Consider the following 21,110-nt stretch of genomic DNA (forward strand, 5'->3'; position numbering starts at 1 on the left):
TTAAGAACCACCCAAGGCTAAAATGCATATGGCAGCAGAGCATTTAAATCATGCTTCTATAAACAGTGACTCTCTTTCACGGTCACAGTGACCCTTTCAGAATTATGATCCTGGCCAGGAAAGAAATTGGGCAGTGGAAGAGCCAGGGCATGCCCTGTGTTAGAGAACATGGTCTAGTTAGGGACTCAGAGTGCCCTAAACACTGCCTGGGTCTCTCGTGGCATTACAGAAGCACTGAGTGAGCGGCAGAACCCGAGACCACCCCATTCTGTGTGATTTCAGAGAGAATGCTGGATTCTTTTCTGAGGAAAGATGGGCTGAGTACTTCTAAGAACACAATTAAAACCTTTAACTGATGCTCTGATGGGGGACCTTACAGCGTTCTCTGTCTTGAGCCAGTAGTTTACAGCAGCTCCTATAAGCCCACGTGGGGGCATGACTACTCAAACATCTAGATTTTGTCCCTTTTAGGTAAGATTTTCTCATAGGATTCCAGCAACTCACATGCCTTCAGACCAGTTGAGCTAGCTCTTCTCCTGGATGTGAATTTTACTCAGCTAATGAGACAGTAAAACCTGAAGCTAGGGAGGGATTTTTAGCTGTCGTTAAATGAACTTGGGTCAAAGGAAGGAGTCTCGGAGTCATAATAATAACAGAAAGTATTTATTGAGTACTTTGTAATATAGCCAAGTAGTGCTCAAAGTATTTGCACAGAATAACTCATGTAATCTTCTCAAAAATGTTATGATGCAGGTACTGTCTATTGACTCCATTTTACAGGTGAGAAAACTGAGGCAGAGAAGTTAAGTAATCTGTGCAAGATCACAAGAGGCTGAGCTTCAATAAGTCTGTGTTCTTAACCATGTTTAAGATCTGGCTCCACAGAGCAGTGTTATTTATTATCTATCTATCTATCTATTGAACTATCTATTTGTTTGGCTCTACAGAGTACCACTACCGATCTATCTATTCAGCCTTTTCCAAGTTCCTACATGGTTCCTCCAGCTGTAATCCTCTTCAGGAATTTGAGCAATGAGCAGATTCAAAGTCATGAGACAGTAGGCAATCAGAACTGGGAGGGGACTTTGAAACACATAATCTAAACGTCTATCTTACAGTTCAATTCTTCAAGAGACTGAGGTCTAGAGCCTCACATAGTGTTAAGAATAGAAGAATTATTCAGTTAAAGCGCAATCAAATAATTCTAGTTCCTGTAGTTAGAGACCACCAAACAACAAAACTATTTTACAGATCCTTCTAAAATAATTCTGGATCCTTCTGGGAAAAGAGAGAGCCTTTCCCAAGGGTTCTAGACCCTGGCTACTCATTAAAATCATCTGAAGAACTTACTAAACATACTTATACCTGGGCCCCTTGAATCAACACACCCAGGGCAGAGTTTGGACAACTGCATGTTTTTGTAATCACCCCTAGGGGAACCCCATGCATCGTGAAGGCTGAAAATCATTTATTTGGTCACCGTTTGATATATTCTTGGTGATGGTGGAATCATTCTTCATTCCATAGGTAGTTCTTTCCAAACAGGTTCTGGGCATCTTAGAACAGCAAAGTCAGTGTGGCTGTTGGTGTCTTGAATTCTTTCTGTGAGGTACGTAGCACTCTCACAGCATGTAACACCTCCAGGTAACCATAGCATGGTGTTAAGTTTAAGGAGAAGCATGTGCTGGAGAAAACACGAGCTTTTGGAAATGAATTGGCTTGCGTCCGTCTAATCCAGAAAGGTGGATCCATACACACATCCACACACACACACACATATCTCAGCCTTGGCCTTTCCCTTCCTTGGCATGCAAACGCCTGTGGGTCCCAGAGCAATGATCTGGCCCCAAGCTAAAAGTAGGCTAAAATCTTAGTTATTTAAATAAAAAAAAAAAAAGAGTGTGGGCCAAATGAACGGCAGTCTGTCTCCTCACAGAAGTAACCAGCCTGCTTGCCCAGAGGGCAAGTACTCAGGTCTAATAGCAGAGGAATGAAGTGGGGAGGAGATAGAAAGCCCAGGCTCAAACCTGCCCCCCACCCCGGCCCTCCTGCACTTAATAAATAAACAGCTATTTGAATCACTTTACTTCTCCTTTTGATCCTGTACAGAATAAAGACTATCTCTTTTGTGTTTGGGGGGCTAGGGTTGTAAAAAACTGCATTTTGTCAGTTTGAATAAGTTAATTTGAATGACTCAATTTTTTTTAAAGCCTGAGCTCAAACAGAAGTGAAAGAAAGTGGGGGTGGGGTGGGGGTTAAATGGTCCATTTGAGATGTTTGCCTTGGGTAACGACGTGAGAGCAAAAAGAGGGAAAGTAGACCCCGCACCACCAGGCAAGGCGGGCTCTCCCAGCCTCCTGCAGCACCTTATGGTGCGGGAGGCCCAGAGTTTAACACCAGCCCCTGAAGGACTCAAGGAAGCGTGTCAAATCCAACTGGTCTTCTAAGACAGAATTAGCTAGACGATGTGAGTTAATGAAAGCTCTCTGATTAGCAGGGATAAACAGTGACTAAAGCATCAGGGTCCAAAGAAAACAATTACAATTGGAAAAAAAACATAGGTGAAATTGTTTCTTATAAAGGCAAAGCAAAGTGTGCTGAGAATGGGGAGGTCTCAGTTGAGTTGGACCTGTGATCAGTTTGATATTGATGAGAGAGGGTATCAATAAAATGATCACAGTAATACGGGAATACGTTATTGATCTTGCTCGGATTCTTGAGGGGAGCAGCTCTGGATTCTGATGAACTGCCCTCTGTTTTTTGCACATTTCCTAGCATGCAAGAGGACCAAGTTGCAATACCGCCAGTCCCCGCCCCCTAACCCTTGCCCTTCCTTTTAAGCTTTGGCTCCAGTGCAAATGACAAAGGGAGCCCCGAGAGGGAGGACTTTCCACGCCAAACTCTTTTGGAGCCCAGCATGGGCTGGAGTCAGAGGAGGAGGGGGTTCACCCCCACTGGAGACAGCACGTCTCAGACAGGAGCCTCTGCTTTCTCCTAAGGTGGAAAGCCCTGGAGATAAGGCTGATCTTAAGGAGAGATAGGGATGCCACTGGCCAAGGTTTCTTAACCTTTCTTTATTTTTGGTTTGCATATTCACCAACAAAGATCCTCACTGTTAAGAAGGGATCTGAAACCTTCTATATTCATTTAAGCAAAGTGAATTTGCTTTCTCTAATCCCTAGGAGGAGGGAGAAGAATCAATATTTATTAAATTCTTCATGTGCGCCAGGTTCCTTACAAACACCCTCATTTTAAATCCTGTACCTACCCAGTAAGGTCAGCATCATTAGTTCCCTTTTATTCTTATCTGAAACTAAGGCTCAGAGAAGAGAGGTAACTTTTCCAAGGACACACAGTAAACCCTGCAGTGGGGCCAGGTTTCAAGGCTAAGTATCCTGGGCTTCAGGATCCTCGCTCCTGTTCTCAATACTAGGCAGCCTTCTTCCCGCCATGTTCTCCGGGCCCATCACAATCTTCCTCCAATTCTCTTGCCTCCTGTCCTGAAGGGTGGTTTTAGCAGGAGCAGCATCCTCTCCCCACACTCTCCTTATTCCTAGTGACAGGGCAGTTGTCCCCGAGGGCCTTACTGAGAGTGTGGAAATTTCTGAACAATCGCAAACTTGATGACGCTTTATGACAAGAAGACAGGATAAACGATAGACCCCTTTCTAATATTCCAACCGTGCCTTTCTCTAGCGATTCTTAGGCTCCTTCTTGATGATATGATGATGTTTCCATCTTAGGTCTCTGAATAAGAGAGAGCCAAGTTAAAACGCCCCGTGTGGCTTTGGATAAGTGACTTCACTTTGTAACACGAGGGTTATCGTGGACTTTTGTGAGCAGCACACGAAATAATAATGCAAGCAAAGAGCTTTGAGTGGTGACTGGCACATAGACGCCTCCGTAGTGTTTCTCCTCCTCATCCTTACTGTCCTCCTCCTCCTTCTCCTCTTTATTACTGTTATTATTTCCCCTGGAAGCTGGAGGCAGGGCAGAGGTACAGAACTGTACGTCTGGTCCGCCAAGATGGCACCGTTCGGCCTGCCTGGTCTCAGCCGTCAGCGGGCTCTCAGGGAAGCTTCTTCATGTTCTTCTTCATTAGAGGTTATTACAGACATAGAAAATAAACTTATGGTTGTCAAAGGGGAAAGGACGGGGGAGGGATAAATTAGGAGTTTGAGCTTTGCAGATACAAACTACTATATATAAAATAGATAAACAAGGTCCTAATGTGTAGCACAGGGAATGACATTCAGTGCCTTGTAATAACCTATAGTGAAAAAGAGTATTTATATGTATAACTGAATCACTCTGCTGTACACCAGAAACTAACACATTGTAAATCACTATACTTCAACAAAATTAAAAAAAAAATTCTAGTCTATTTTATGCCACTGCTTCACATCTACCTGCTTAGCAAATATCCACAAAGCCATACACTGTGCTGGGAATACAGCTACGATAGTGAACAAGGCACGCACACTCCCTGCCCTCATGTGGTTTGTATTCTGGGGAAATTCGAGGCATGAGTGTGCTAGCACGCCCAGCACACAGTGTGTTCACAGTAAATGTCACCTCCTTCCTCCTTTGCCCTAATTCACCCTACTGTGTTCCAGAGTTCAGTTATTCAGTTGAATCACATAAAATGGACATTTTTAGAATTAAAAAAATGTTTAAAAAGTGGCAACTGCATCCAATCCAACATAACACAGCAGGGAGAAGTTCCTCCTGGGTTAGAGCAGCCGCAAGCTCCCAGAGGAAGCACAAGCGGGATGGTTTTTCCCTTGACTCCCAGGACGGCAATTCCATCCTCGCTTTGCTAAACCCAGCTCTGAAAGCAAGGCATCAAAACAGACTGTTGAATGCTCACCGAGGTAGAAAGCCAGAGCCCAGCAGCAGTGGCCATCACTGGGCGCCGAAGGCTGGAAACAAGGGAGCAAGGGAGCAAGTAGAGGAAGTGGGAGGCCGCCTTCCCACTGGACGGACTGACTGCAGCCACCAGCCTCAACCCGGAGCCGAGGCACACTGCCGGCCTCTCTCCCCTGAAGCCAATCCAACCAAGAGACAAGCACCCAAGAGAAAATACACTCTCAGCTGGAACCCAGGCAAAGCACTGTCGAGGAGGACACGCAGAAAAAGTGTGCTCTGTCCCAATGGAATGCTCCTTCTGCCAAAATTGGGCAGCTCAAGGAATTTGACCCTATCAACGTCTAAATGCCTCTAAACCACCATTTGATGATCGCATCTCATCACTAGCTGCTCTCAGAGACAACTATCTATCCTTATCGATGACTGCTTTCCCTCTGTTCGTTAGGATGATAAAGTCCAGTGTAAATAAAGTCTTCTTTGCTAATTTCAGTTGTGTACCATGAAGAAAAATTTTTTTTTTTTGTCTTTCCCCCTAGGGTTCTTTGGACTGAATTTAGTCTGGTTCCTGAAGTGTGGAAAAAGTAAACAAGGTTCTGTTTGAATTCTACCCTTCAGTTTTCCTGGACTAAAACACAGGAAAGTGCCAGCAAGTTATTCTAACGAAAATAGTTGTCCTGCGGTTTGATAACAGCTGCAGAAAATGTCACAGAATAAAAAAAGTCTGGGCGTGGTATAATTAAAGAGATTGATGGGGGGGCATTATTTAGCCTATTTCCGATTGCTTTGTATTTCCATACAAAGGTAGACAACTTTAAAATTCATGTTGAATGAACTCATGTTAATTTTCTCCAAACGGGTATTCAGGTCACTAAAAACAGGATCCCAAGTGGTAGATTAAATATCTCACATGCTTACATCAAATTCTGATCCAAGAACCTGAAGTAATCGATACACAGTGTCTGAAAGATGAGATGAAGCAAATACCTTGTGTGTTTTAAGAACACAAAGAACAAAAATCATCTAAATAAATGACCTTAGTCTTTCTTTGTGGCCCTTAGTGATCCCAGGGTACAGGTGTCCCTCAGGGACACAGACAGCTTGTCTCCAGAGAAGCCTCTGGCCAAGCAGGCAGGAGTGGGCTCCATACCTCACTTATGGGAACAAGAGCATCTCCCTGGCCTGTTCTGAATCCTGTTTTGAGACTAAAATGGGATAAGACTTATTAAATGGTCTGAAGGTCTAGGGCAGAAAATAACTTGAAATAAAGATGACAACAGTTAAGTGGTTAGATTATGAGTGATTATTGTAATCTATCTTCCAATAGGGATTACTGAAATGAGCTTCATTACTAAAAAGTAAAAAAAAAAAAAAATGAAATTAGAAAAATACTTGATGCTAAGGTAACTAAATAAGGTAGCTAAAACAATCCTATCTTAATTGGCCCGTTTAAGGGGGGTTTTATAAAGGTTAATTCTCATCCCAATTTCCATTCGTATGTAAAGGTTTGCTTAATGCAGGGTAGACTCTCTTCTATCAACCATTATCAAAAAATAAATTTTTGTCCCTTTGCCAAATCTCTTTTATTAGCAAAATCCTTGAAAATTCTCTCTTGTACCATTTTAATAAATACCAAAAATATAGAGGGGGTGAATAGAGAGCCTTTGAAAACATATATTTTTCTTTGATTATAAAAAGTCATATAAACTCATGCAAATGTCAGAAACTATCAAATACTACCTAAAAAAAAATCACCCAAAACCCTACCAACTGAAATCATCCCTTGTCAGTATTTCTGTGTAATCGGCAGGAAGCCCACCCCAGCTGAGGGCTGTCCTCCAGGAGACTTGGGCCCCCTCAGCTGAGGGGTGAGCATGTCAGGGCAAGTTGTGTTTGTCATCAGCCTGTTCATGCCCCTTGTAATGGGAGTGATTTACTTGAACACTACATAAATTAAGGCAATATGAGTGAGGAAGCAAAAAGAGTTGCTGTTTCTATGCAAACTAGACTGAATGCTTTGGAAAGATGCCATGAGGAAAGATTTAAAAAAAAAAATAGGATTCTGCACTCAAGGGCCTTGCAGGGGTATGACCTGAGACTGAGATGGACCCGTCCCAAGCTAGGTATTCCTCGTTCTGGGACAGCGGTGGGCAGGGTGGGCACACGGGCTGAGGCAGCCACAGGGGTCATCACGGACCCCTGGACAGTCGCTTCAGTCCAATAAATCAGGATCTGGAATGAACACTGTGTGACTTGACCTTCGTGCCCTTTGAGATAAGACCACCCAGACAGCAATGTCCAAATCTAGAGGGCTGGAGAGACTCTCAAGGGCAACTGTTCTTTCCATACACTTCTGAGGATCTCCTCCAGGTCCTTCAGGTGAGTGACTTACTGGTTAAATTGATGACAGCCTTAACTAAGCACCAGCTCAAGTTTTCCCCTGCTGACCCAGGAAGGCATTTCTTTTTGGTTTTCATGATTTGGAAAGTGCCCCAGGATGTTTAAGGACAAGTCAAACTCATTCAAAGCTAAGTTGGTCCAGATTCCCACCCAGAAGCCTGTTTAGAAATGTTGGAGAGCTTCCTGCAACATCATCAGGCAACATTCCTGGATGCAGCCCAATCTAGATGCCATGGCTGGGGGAGGCCTCTGTCTCTCCTAGGTGCCTGTGTAGGGAGCTTCCCAGAGGCTTTTTGACAGTATGGACAGACCAGACAACAGCCAGCTCATTTCCACCCCCATCTCACCACATACAGCCCGGAGGGCTCCTGCAGTGGCCTCTGCTGTCTCTGTCTACTAGGCTACACCCCTCTTCCCGTATTGCTGTGGGGACCCTGTCCTTGTCACATTGGATGCCATTTGGTGGGATTATCAGTCAAGGCTCTGGGGTGGGAGGCAGGGGGCTGGGTGACCTGAGCTAGGCCAGTCAGATACCTTCTCCTTGGGATCCAAATTTTGAGCTAAGGGATGGAAAATGGTGTGACAGCATCCTAAGGAGACCATCGACTGAGAACCTGAAAGCAGCCCCAGTTTCTGTCCCTCCTGAGGCTGGATGTTCAGATTTCTCCTTGATTCTGTTGGTTACCCTTATGTTTCCATTGAAATTCTGATTACAGTAGGCAAAGCTAATTTCTTCTGATTGCAACTGAAGAATCCTGAGGGCCATCACTCATAGTGAGGGGTGTGTGTGTGTGTGTGTGTGTGCGTGTTCTGCCCTGGAAGTACAGCCTGGGTCTGTGTATTTTCACAGTCAGTCATACAACAAACGTATATTCAGTTTACCGCACATACTTCTTTCACTAACATCTTGGCCACTGAGCTAGTCTGGAAAACAGAAACGGGAGTGAGTCAATAATTTGTTTCAGAGCTGTGCTGTGTATGTTTGTGTGTTTAGCCAGGGGGAAAATCTCACAAACTTACTACAGCATGTTTAGTGGACACCTTTTGGGTTATGAGCCCAGTCCTTCTAAACTGGTGATGGTGGTTGGTGGGGGGCGGGGGGGGGCTGTTTCTCCTGCATGCTTCCGCCTGCCTGGCAACAACTGATTGGGCCACAGGGCAATGCTGATCTAGTTTAGGCCAATCATATATTTCTCCTTGGAACTTGGAATGGAGAGGGAACCTGAGGGGTGGGAGGGATGGAGAGGAGGAGGGAGGGAGAAGGGCTGAGAGAGAGTCGGTTTTTCCACATGGCTCAACCACAAACACTTGAGTGGAGTGGGAAGCCATCTTCTGTCCACCCTGCAGGCAAGCGGCAGAGCGAGGCAGTTTGCCAAGAAAGAATGAAAGGACCGTCAGAGAGAAACCAAGAGGAGAGGCAACGAAAGGATCCTCTGGGCTCCGTGGCCACCCAGCTGCCGGCTGCAGCCCTTTTTGGAGACCCAGCTGCATGCCTGTCTTGGGACTCTGTGAGAGCCCTGGGTCCTCTCGGATGCATTAGCTCAAATGGGCTTGCAATTCAAAATCCAACCAGTGTAAGCTTAAGTTCCGCGTGCCGTGGGAACCCGCCCTAGTGAATGAATTCTCGAGGGCTGAGAAGAGGCTACCAGGCCCCCTGTACATAGAGGAGCTATTCATTCCTCTTTCATTAGAACCACAGAATATTCACAGTTCCTTATGCACCAAAATGCTATCTCCTTGTCCTCCCCACTGAGTCTTCTAAGGGAGATTACTTAAGTTCTATTTCATAATGAAAACAACTGTTTACAAATGGAGGTGCCTATTTTTATATTTAGGATAACTACTCCCAAGAGACTTACAGAGTTAGGTATTCCGACACTGGCACACACACCTGGGCTGCCTCATTGTACTGTAGTTCAACAGCTTCTATCTGCACGTTCCACGAACGCAGAACATTTTACCACCACAGAGTGAGCTCGGAAGCAAACCTGACACTGCTCTGTCCCTCACAAGAACACCATCAGAGGTCACAGTGAGTCTCACCCGTGTAGGCGTACACCAGACAGCACATAAAACCAAACCTTTTCCTGTCACAGGTGTCACACCTAAGAATTCTTTGGTCCCATATAAACTCTCGTTATGGGGGGAGGGTATAGCTCAGTGGTAGAGCGCATGCTTAGCAGGCACAAGGTCCTGGGTTCAATCCCCAGTACCTCCCTTAAAATAATAAACAAACAAACAAATAAACCTAATTACCTCCCCCTTCCAAAAAGAATAAATTCTCGTCATCATCATGCATTGGTAGAGCTAACTGGAAGGCACTGTTCAGACCTATGATCTCAGCCACAGGACACACCTGTGGTGACTTTAGAGTGACTTACCTGATTTGAAAATTTGGGAAGATAAACTGGACATGTTTTGGCTTCTGGCTGTCTTTCATTCCCTTGAACAGAACCTGCCTGCAGGCAGCACAGGCTTTCCTTTGCTCTTTCATAGTGGCAGTTTGCTGGCCTGCGACCAGGTGGGGACTGGAACTCGATTCAGGCTGTAGGCTCAATTTGGTTCCCCATTAAGTCACCACCTCAACTGTATCTCTGTCAGTTGGGAAGATGACATTTTGGACTCCATCTTTAATCTTTATTTTGTGTCTCATCTTGTTTAGAACCTAGGTGAAAAAAAGGAGTGAAATTTAATGGGAGCCTCTTTGGGGACCCCAACAAATTGTTCCTCTAATTTTGCCAGTCCTATCCTGTACAAGCTGAGCTCCAGTGTTTCTCAATTGCTAGTACAAAAAGATATCATTTACTATGTTCAAGAGATGCTTTTATAAAGCCGTCATCTATAAAAGGTTTAAATGCTCTGACATCAAATTCATAACCGCATTTTGCAGCAATTTCATTGACTTGATTCACATGTAAAAACAAGCTCTTGAAATGTCTAGTTTCTTTTTCAGTTTGATAACGTTTTTATCCTGTATCATCTCATTTATCCCAGGTCTAATTATGTTTTTTTAATCACAATTATTAATTTGTATTCAATGGATAGTGTCATTTTTTCCCTCCAGTTTTATTGAGATATGATTGACATACAGTACTATTTAAATTTAAGGGATACAGCGTAATGATCTGACTCACATACATCATGAAGTGATTATCACAGTAAGTTTAGTGAAATCCATCATCTCATATACATATAACATTAAAGAAATAGGAAAAATTTTTTTCCTTGTGATGGGAACTCAGAATTTACTCTCTTAATAATTTTCATATATAACACGCAACAGTGTTAATTATATTTATCATGTACATTACATCCCTAGTACTTATCTATAACTTATTTGTACCGGGTTTATGGGCAGGCCCTGGAGAGAGAGATGAGAGAATGAGCACACGAGGCTTGGGGATAACGGGGCCAGCCCACCGAGAATCACTTAGAACTCTGGATCCCCAACCTGGATGCCCATGGAATCTCTACAGGAGCCTGTCAAGAATGTACATTTCCTGGCCCAGCCTCTAACTTAGTGAATCAGAATCCCCAGGGGTGAGGTTCAGGAATCTGTATTTGTGACACACCCTTCCACCTGCACAGAGATTTTTATCACAACAGGCAAGCACTGGTACTGAGACCTGAGGAACTACCAGCCCAGGCTGCCTTTGGGAATCCACTGCTTCCCTGGGCCAGCTGGGGCATGGCTCCTGCATCCTGGCACTGATGGCCAAGAGCATAAAGACGTCAACTCAGTCTGATCCCCTAAAAATCCCCTCCATCGGCTCTGGGCCTCAGGCTCATCCAACAGATTTCACGATGCAAGTAACCATCTATCTGCCACCTTAGAAACCCACTGCTGCTCCTAATGGTCGGCAAACGGGCAGGCCTCTAGGGGGTATCTGCCAAAGATGTTCACTCCAATTCAATACTTATGAAAGCTGTTGCCACATTGGCTTTATCTATTGCTCCCCTTCCCTCTGTTGAATTCTTTTAAAGCCAGTTTCAGATAGCACGTTATTGTGCTGGGATTTCCATACCCATTTCTTAAACATGTTCTTTGTCCAAATCAAGATCCAGACCAGGCCCACAAGTTACATTCAGTTGTTAGTCTTTTACATCTATTTTAATGTGGATTTTTTTCCCATTCCACGTTTTTATCTGTTTGTTTTTCATGCCATTGACTTGTTGCAGTAACTAAGCCCATTTCCTACAAGCTCCTCAACATTCTAGATGTGTCTGTTTGGCTCCTTGGAGTGTCCTTCAGCTTGCTTCCCCCTCTTCCTTGTTTCCAGAGGCTTGAATAGATTCAACTTCATTTTTTAGGTAACAGCACCCCAAAGGTGGTGCCACAGGCTTTGTTGTGAAACACCTCAGAAGACCCACGGTATCTGGCTGTTCTGCTTTTAGTGATGCTACAGTTGATAGATGCATTTAGGTGATGACCACCTGATAGCTCATCCTGAAGTTTCCCATTAACCGTTCATCACATGAGATCCATTTGTTGATAATCCCAGGTGAGTTCTGAAGAGGAAATTCTGCTGCCATAACACAACTGGTCCACTGGTTACAATTTACATCTACCATTGTACATCTTTGCCCTGAACCCCCAGGAGATATGGCTTTCACTCATGGCTATATCTCCAAACCCTAGAAAACAGCTTCTTGTACCTTTAATGTGCATATCAATCTTGTTAAAATGTCGATCTACTTCAGGAGGCCCAAGAGTCTGTATTTCTAACAAGCTCCCTGATTATTCCAATATTACTGACCTGTGGCTACACTTTACAAAGCAAGGCCCTAGTGCATTGCTAACATCTAACATTTCATAGCCAGAAGGAAGGCCACTCAGTTTCTGAAGACACTCTCTGATGACTAATGCCAACTGGCCCTAAGAAACAGGGAGGACATCTAAATTGGGCAACACCACAGGGCTCTCTTTCTGGCAAATTTTCTCTCTTCCAATCTGGAAAACTACTACTTGGAGACCAATCATGGCCTCCTTCACATGTCCTCTGCATCCAGTGCCCGAGTCCATGACAATCCCCTTCCCACTGGGCTGGGTCACTTAGGCTTCGCCACCTCCTTCTCATGCACATCTCTGTCTGAAGTTGTACAACAGGAGATGGAAAAAGTACAGTGAAACACATACTGCTCTGGTTGTCTCTAAAACTTAGTTTACTGGGAAGTGGACCAGCACGTGACACAGAGGCCTGCCTGCTATCTCCAGAGTACCCTGGAAAAGGTCAGGGCATTCAGCCAGGTCCACCCAGGAAGAACTGACAACATGTGATGCAAGGGAAGGAGGGGGCTGTACCAAGACCAGGGTGGACAATAAAAGCAAACCATCCCCAGCAGTGAATGCCACAGATGACTGCCCTAGGTTGTTTGCTGTCTGAATCTCAGTGCTCCCAGTTGGCATCTCCTCACTCATATTTCTCGGCTTGACAACCTATACCCATGGCCCACTTTTAATCTCTCCTTTGGCTCACTTAAATGTTAAGATCCCTCCAAATACCCTTCCCAGCATTTTTGATCCACTTCCCAATTTTCATTCATGTTTTATGGCGTTGCTCATACTTGTCATTTGAGAGTCCCAAGCCTTGGACAGTAACAGCTCCCTCCAGTCTGTAGCCCTGCAGACCCCACATCAGGCCACATTCAAATCGGGCCTCTTTATGCAGAAGAGCAGGGGATGGATTTAGGCAACTGGAGTTAGACTGAGGAACACCTCAGTTCATGGATTAGGTTGCCCTATGCGTCCTGAGGAATTGCTGAAGGTTATCAAACAGGGAAGGGGCAGTCTCATGATACTAGGTTATTTGAGTATGTTTTTCCAGGTTGATTCATTTTTAAGAGTATTTCAAGGCATCAACAATGAGCATGCCTCATTAAAAATCTCAGAGAGAACATTCTGCTCTGCTGCAGCCCCGGCCCTGGTCTCTGGGCTTTCATTGTGGCATTTCCCCTTGGGTAAATGTCATCTCTCCTCAGTTTATTTAAAGTTCATTTAGACCATCAAAGCAATAATAATCCCCAAAATAGAGGGAGATGCTCTGATGATCAATGGGATACATGAAAAGCACTTTTATACAAGAGTGAAAATGAAGAGGGTGGTGTTAATACAACACCCCACAACCACCCTCCCATTCACTCCATCAACCCACTTTGTGTTATTTCCTTCAAGACCTTGCCTAAGGTATTTTTCTTCTGTGAAGCCATTCCTGACTAATCTACCACATCTTGATACAGGAAGAACTTCACATTTAAAGTAAGGAGGTGGCATGGGATAGACTTTGGAATAAGGCAGGTAAATATCTGAATCCCAGATCTGCTACTTACATTATGAAGATCAAATTTATCATCTGTATTATGAAGCTATTAATATGGTGGTATCACTAGTGACATTTTTTTAACCCAATGCCATTTTCTCACTACTTTCTTGTTAAGACAACCCAGATTTATTTAAATGTTGAGTTAAATATTTATTCAAATATTAAGATTCCTGGATCTCATGGAAGGCGGATCCAGCTCCTTATCTATACTGGTCATGTGACCCCGTTCTGGCCAATAAGATAAAAGGGGAAGTCTGATCAGGGATCCTGGGAAAGATGTTCATCCCTAAGGTGAATGCTCTGTCTACCTGCTTCCTGCTTTTAAACTTGGTTATGTAAGCACATGAAACATTTCACTGTGAGAGGCAGACAACCGCAAAGACACTGACCCAGAGCTCAGAGTTACGAAGCTGCTGACCTAATACCAGCAACGGTGTTAAGTGCTGGGGAGACAGTGATGAGCCAGCAATACATATCATCTCTGCCCCTCTGGAACATAGAGTCTGGTGGAGGGTAATGGTCAATGATCAAACACCACACAAGTAAGTATGAAATTACAACTGTGATAAGTGTTCTCAGAAGAGGAGTATGTTACTACACTAATAAATCATGGAGAAATGTATCTTCCTAATATTCCTATATCTAATCTGGGAGAGCCAAAGATGCTTCTCTGCAAGTGAGATGATGGATCACTGATCTGAAGGAAGGTTAGGAAATAGTTGGATGAGGGCCAAAGAGAGAAGGGTTTTAGGGGGATAGAATAGCAAATGCGAAGACCTTGGGCAAGAGGGAACACATGTTTGCTATATACACTACTCCTTATAAAATAGATAAATAACAAGGACCTACTGTACAGCACAGGGAACTACATTTGATGCCTTGTAATAACCTATAAAGGAAAAGAGTCTGAAAAAGAATATATATATCTCTGAATCATTTTGCTGTACACCTGAAACTAATACAACATTGAAAATCGACTATACTTTAATAAAATTAAATTTAGAAAAAAGAGGGAACATTGCAATTGTACTTTTATTTTTAAGATTACTTTTATTTGAGCAAAATTGCAAATATATGTATATATGTGTTTATAAGCTACATATGTGTATAAAACTATATATAGTTTTAAAAGTCAAATAATTACCTGGAGTACTAATATTGAAAATAATACTAGTTCATATTATTGAAAAATATCAATCCATGCCTCACTTCTCCCTACTTTCCAATCCCACTCCTAAGGGGTGACCTTTTTTCATTATTTGAGCTTTCTTTTCCAAATTCTAGCATTTACCTCCATGTTTCTAAATAGTATGCTGACTGGCTAACCCAGAACACACTTCTGTGACCCATTTCTGGCCAACAAGATGAAGGCATGCAGGAGGCTCCCAACGTTAGTGCTGGCACTGCTTTCCCCATAAATGATTTGCGTGAAGCTAGCCTGACCCTCTCCCCTTTCTTACTGCCTTAAGCAGAGATGTAATGGCTAACGTTGAAGGGATTATCTTGTGTCCACCTGAAAAAGGCCAAGAGAATCTAAGAGATGCCAGAACTGAGTGTCAGGACCAAAGCAAGTGGCTGCCAACTTTCAGACCGTTTTTTTTTTTTAAATGAGAAAAAACTAAATCTTATTTTTCTAAACTACTGTTAATCAGCCTTGACATTATTGGCCGCCCAAAGCATTCCTAACTGATGTTTAGTTGCTAGTTCCTGATCCATGAGTTTTCAGAAACTGCTATAGACGTTCTGTTACAATAGATGATGACTTAACTCTTTCACAACCTTGCACATCCTCCTCACCCACACAATCCCAGTATCCTCCTCCTTCTATCTTTCCAGTTGAGGTTTATAACCAGTTTTAAGTCAATTATCATTCAGTAATTCTACTATTATGATCATTTGAACATCATTCACTGTTGAGCCAATTATGTAGTAAGATTAATTTGATAATATTTCCATTCTTATACAATGTTCCCTTCTGCCCCCCGGAGCTAGTGAATGCTAAATATTTGCTTAGTTTTCTCTGTACCTATTCCTAACACTTTCCACATCCTTAACGAGTGTCTCAATATAATTTTCCACAGTGTTAAAATTAATACTTGGATTCAACCTCCCACCACCACCCCCCATAACCCAAAGACTTCTGCTGAAAGACAGAGTTTAGTTATTCTCTAAACTAGCAAAAAAAGTCATCATTTCTCTGACATCCCTCAAACTTTCTCCTCTGTTGCCTCCTCTCTTTTCTGAATCTTAAGACTAGCTCTCTCTTGGTTCTTTCTGTTCCTCCATGTCTTAATGGAGCACATTGTCTAATATCTTTCTGAGAAAGGGTGCAAGAGAGGCAGTTTTAAGAACTTGCATTTCTGGAACTGATTTTTATTCTACTTTTATACTTCAACGATAACTTTTCTAGGCATATAATTCAGTATATAAAGGCATTTCCCCCCACCAACATCTTCAAGCTGGCAGTGTTGTTGAGTGAGCTAATATATTCTGATTCTTGATCTTTTGCATCTCAGCAATTTCATCTTTGTTTGCTTCATTTTATTTTCATCTCTTTCATCTAGACCGGAAAGATCAGCCCAGAAAACCTATGATAATTGCTTCAATTTTTAGAATCCACTGTGCTGATCAGAAGATTTAACAATACTTGAATTCTTAAATACCACATTTAATTTTTTCCCTGATAATACTCTTCCCAACATTCTTTCCATTCTCTTTCTCTGAAACACCTCTTAGTCACATATTAGACCTTCTTAACTGATCCTGCAATTCTCTTTTTTTTTTTTTTCCCCTTTTACTCTCTATTTTGGTGGTGGTTTTTTTTTTGTTTGTTTGTTTCTTTGTTCTACTTTCTGGAAGGTTTCCTAGATTCTATCTTCAAAAGTACACCATGAAAGGCTCTATTTCAGCTTTTATATTTTAATGTCCACAAGCCTTTTTTGATTCTCTGATGGCTGCTTTATTGCTTTTAAATGGTATGCTGTTCCTGTTTCATGAATGCAATATCTTCTTATATTTTAATTATAGAATCTTTAGCCCATCCTTGGACCCTCTGTTTTCCTCAAAATCATTCTTTTAGTTACATTTTTGTCCCGCTCTTTATATTTTATTTTGGAGGCTTTTCTCAAGTGTCTGGTGACCCCTGACCTCATATTTATATTTAAGACTAAGGCATAAAGCTTCTTAGAAGCTCTATGTGTGAGGGTGGGACTTGTTGACTGATGGACTTTGTTGAAAGGAGATTTGGTAGAGAATAGGCTTCTTTCTTCCTTCCTTCCCTCCCGCTCTTCCTTTTTTCTCTTACTGCTCTCTCTCTTTGATTGGGAAACACCCACATCGGTATCTGTAGATCTTTTCTCTAGAATCTTATAATTTATCCAAAGAAAGATCCTCTGATCTCTACCTTAAGGAGAAGCATGGGTGGTGGTGGTATAAGCTTGATTCCTGGCTCCCTGAGCTGGGTGGAGGAAGCCAGGAGATGGTATCTCACTGATTAGCATATGGCCTTCACTTACTCTCCTTGTTATAGGTCCAGTGCCTCACTCCTGATGGTTTGATGGTTCCCTCGATGTGCCCCAGCCTGCAGTCTTCCTGGTTCAATCTGACTAGCATGTACTTCTGTCTGCTGCCAGCACAGAGGAGGGATGGTGTTATGTGCTGAATGGTGCCTCCCCTAAATTCAGAGGCGTATCTCGTTTTACAGCACTTTGCTTTATTGTGCTTTGCACGGATTGTGTTTTTCACAAATTGAAGGTTTGTGGCAACTTTGCATCAAACAAGTCTGTCGGCACAATTTTTCCAACAACATTTGTTCACTTCACGTCTCTGTGTCACATTTTGATAATTTTCGCATTATTTCAAACTGTTTCATTATTATTATATTTGTTTTAGTAATCTGTGGTAAGCGAGCTTTGATGTTACTATTGTAATTGTTTTGGGGCATCATGAACTGTGCCCACGTATGACAGCAAACTAAATTGATAAATGTTGTGTGCATTCTGACTATTCCACCGACTGGCCGTGCCCTCATCTCTCCCCCTCTCCTCAGCCCGCCCCTCTCCCTGCTATCCCCTGAGACACAACAATATTATTATTAAGGCAGTTAATAGCCCTGTAACGGCCTCTAAGTGTTCAAGTGAAAGGAAGACTCACACTTCTCTCACTCTGAATCAAAAGCTAAAAACATTTAAGCTCAGTGAGGAAGGCATGTAGAAAGCCGAGTAGGGCCAAAAGCTAGGCCTCTTATGCCAACGAGTTAGCCAAGCTGTTAATGCAAAGAAAAAGTTCTTGAAGGAAATGAAACAGTGTGACTCCAGTGAACACATAAATGATAAGAAAGTGAAACAAACTTATTGCTGATACGGAGAACATTTTAGTGGTCTGGATAAAAGATCAAACCAGCCACAACATTCTCTTAAAACAAAGCTTAATCCAGAGCAAGGTCCTAACTTTCTTCAGTTCTATGAAGGCTGAGGGAGGTGAGGAAGCTGCAGAAGGAAAATTTGAAGCTAGCAGAGTTGGTTCATGAGGTTTAAGGAAAGAAGCCGTCTCCATAACATACACGTGCAGGGTGAAGCGGCAACTGCTGATGCACAAACTGGAATAAGTCATCCAGAAGAAGATTGGGCTCAGATCATGAACGAAGGTGGCTGCACTAAACATCAGATTTTCAATGTAGACAAAAAGGTCTTATATTGGAAGAAGATACCATCTAGAACTTTTGTAACTAGAGAGGAGAAGCCAATGCCTGACTTCAAAGCTTCAAAGGACAGGCTGACTCTCTTGTTAGGGGCTGATGCAGCTGGTGATTTGAAGTTGAAGCCAATGTATTACCATTCGAAAAATCCTAAGGCCCTTAAGAATTACACTAAATCTACTCTGCCTGTGCTCTATAAATGGAACAACAAAGCCTGGATGACAGCACTTGTGTTTAAAACATGGTTTACTGAATGTTTTAAATCCACTGTTGAGACCTACTGCTCAGAAAAAAAGATTCCTTTCAAAATATTGATGCTCATTGACAGTTTACCTGGTCACCCAAGAGCTCTGATGGAGATGGACAATGAGATGAATGCTATTTTCATACCTGCTAACACAACATCCCAGGGATCAAGAAGTTATTTCAACTTTCAAGTCTTACTATGTAAGAAAGAGATTTCATAAGGCTGTAGCTGCCACAGATAGTGATTCATCCGATGGATCTGGGCAAACTAAATGATAAACCTTCAGGAAAGGATTCATCATTCTAGACACCATTAAGAACATTCGTGATTCATGGGAAGAGGTCAAAATATCAACATTAACAGGAGTTCTGAAGAAGTTGACTCCAGTCCTTATGGATGTTTTGGAAGGGATTAAGATTTCAGTGGAGGAAGTAACTGCAGATATAGCGAGGGAACTAGAATTAGAAGTGGAGCCTGGTGATATGACTGAATTGCTGCGATCTCATCTCATGATAAAATTGTCATGAATGCGGAGTTGCTTCTTAAGGATGGGCAAAGAAAGTGGTTTTCTTGAGGTGGAATCTGCTCCTGGTGAAGATGCTGTGAAGACTGTTTAAATGACAATAAAGGATATAGAACACGACATACACTTAGTTGATAAAGCAGTGTCAGGGTTTGAGAGATTGGCTCCAATTCTGAAGAAGTTCTACTGTGAAATGCTATCACACAGCATTGCATGCTACACAGAAATTGTTCATGAACGGAAGAGTCAACTGACGTGGCAAACTTCATTGTTGTTTTATTTTAAGAAATTGTCACAGCCATCCCAGCCTTTAAGAACCACTACCCTGATCAGTTAGCAGCCATCAACATTCAGGCAAGACTCTCTGCCAGCAAAAGGATTACTGCTTGATGAAGGCTCAGATGATAGTTAGCATATTTTAGCAATAAAGTATTTTTTAATTAGGGTATGCACATTGTTTTTTCAGGCACAATGCTGTTGCACACTTAATAGGCTATAGTGTAGTGTAAACATAGCTTTTATATGTGCTGGGAAACCAAAAAATTTGTATGACTCACTTTATTGCAATACTAGCTTTATTGAGGCGATCTGGAACTGAACCCACAATATCTCTCAGGCATGCTTTACTTCAGAATGGGACTGTATTTGGAGACAGGGCTTTTAAAGAGGCAATTAAGACAACATGAGGTCATATGGGTGGGCCCTAACCCAATATCACTAGTGCCCCTTTAAGAAGAGAAGATTAGGACATAGATGTGCATGCTTACTGTGGAAAGGCTATGTGAGGGAATAGCCAGTGACTGCCACCTGTAAGCCAAGCAGAGAGGCCTCAGAATGAAACCAACCCCGCCGAAACCTTGATCTTGGACTTTTAGCCTCCAGAACTGTGAGAAAATACACTTCTGTTGTTTAATCCACACAATCTGTGGTAATTTGTTACAGCAGCCCTAGCAAAATAATACAGATAGGAGCTTGGTTATGCTGGGTGGGTGTGGGGAGCTACGGGGTCTGATGGCTCTGAAGCAAGATTTTGACTCATTCTCTCTGGTTTCAGCCCTACCACTCACTCCCACCCTCAATGATAAATTGGAAACTCGATTTTCTGTGCCTTTATGAGGTTCTCTAGGCTAAGCAGACTCCGCCCTCAGAGCCTACAGGCTCATCCTTCTCAGCTCGACAGAATCAGTTCCTACTCCTTTAGTCACTTTCCACTTTTTTTCCCCCGCTTTCCAAACTTTATTGTCATCTTTAACCTTCTCATCTCCTCTCTTATTCTTCCATCAATGGGACTTCAGGAAGAAGTGGAGATAAAGATATGTATTCAGTGCACTATGTTTTAACAGGACCATGCTTTCTGTTGAAGAGTTGCCAATGGCTAGCCCAAGAAACAGAAACTTTCACTACCCTGAAGGAGACATGCAAACCTCAGGCTACTAGCTGAATTCTACATTGCTGGTTCCAGAACTTTCAGGAAAACACTAAGTATCAACGCAAATACACATATGCATGCAACTATGAAAAACAGAAGCAGCCCCAAACTGGAAGAGACGTGCCATTTAATGCTTAGTTGGTTAAGTTACATGTCTCTATGTTGATTTCAAATTCAGGCATCCAGGTACATTTCATTCTTCCCAAGGTTTCTTCTTGGGGATAACAGCTGAGTCAAACCACTTAGTGTTTTTATGGCGCAAAACAACTGAGGAGGTGTTACCTACCATTGGCTCCACAGTAGATTCGATGACAGACCTGCTTTAGTGGCCTTGTGTATAACATATAGTGGGTGAACAAGCAGCAGGGAGACTCACCTGATAGATCTGTAGCCCTATAAAACTTGATATTTCTGCCCGGATGCCACAAAAGTGGCATTCTTCTCCCCCAGTCTCATTATAAAAGCCTTACCATAATAAACTGACAATTCAGCATCAAACCCTCAAGTTTTACTTAAAGAAAATGGGATTGGCCATCGTAATAGATGCTAAAGACCACCACTAAAATGATAATAGAAATAAACAATACTATTTTTCTTTTCTGGGAATTGAACTGAAACTTTAATCTCAT

At 42.6% G+C, this 21,110-nt stretch overlaps 1 long non-coding RNA gene across 3 annotated transcripts in view; it reads right to left on the bottom strand.

Moving 5' to 3' along the window:
• Window positions 1-21,110, bottom strand: part of LOC116285596 (uncharacterized) — a 77,622-nt gene that overhangs the window by 52,118 nt on the left and 4,394 nt on the right. For 2 of the 3 annotated variants that reach the window (XR_004195278.2, XR_004195277.2), the window contains exon 2: window positions 9,648-9,931. The exons of the other annotated variant lie outside the window; for it this stretch is intronic. This is a non-coding gene — a long non-coding RNA (uncharacterized lncRNA). The remainder of the gene's footprint in view (window positions 1-9,647; window positions 9,932-21,110) is intronic. 3 annotated transcript variants of the gene reach the window in all.

This window comes from Vicugna pacos, chromosome 25 (genome assembly GCF_048564905.1).
Source record: "Vicugna pacos chromosome 25, VicPac4, whole genome shotgun sequence".
Classification (NCBI taxonomy): Eukaryota; Metazoa; Chordata; class Mammalia; order Artiodactyla; family Camelidae; genus Vicugna; species Vicugna pacos.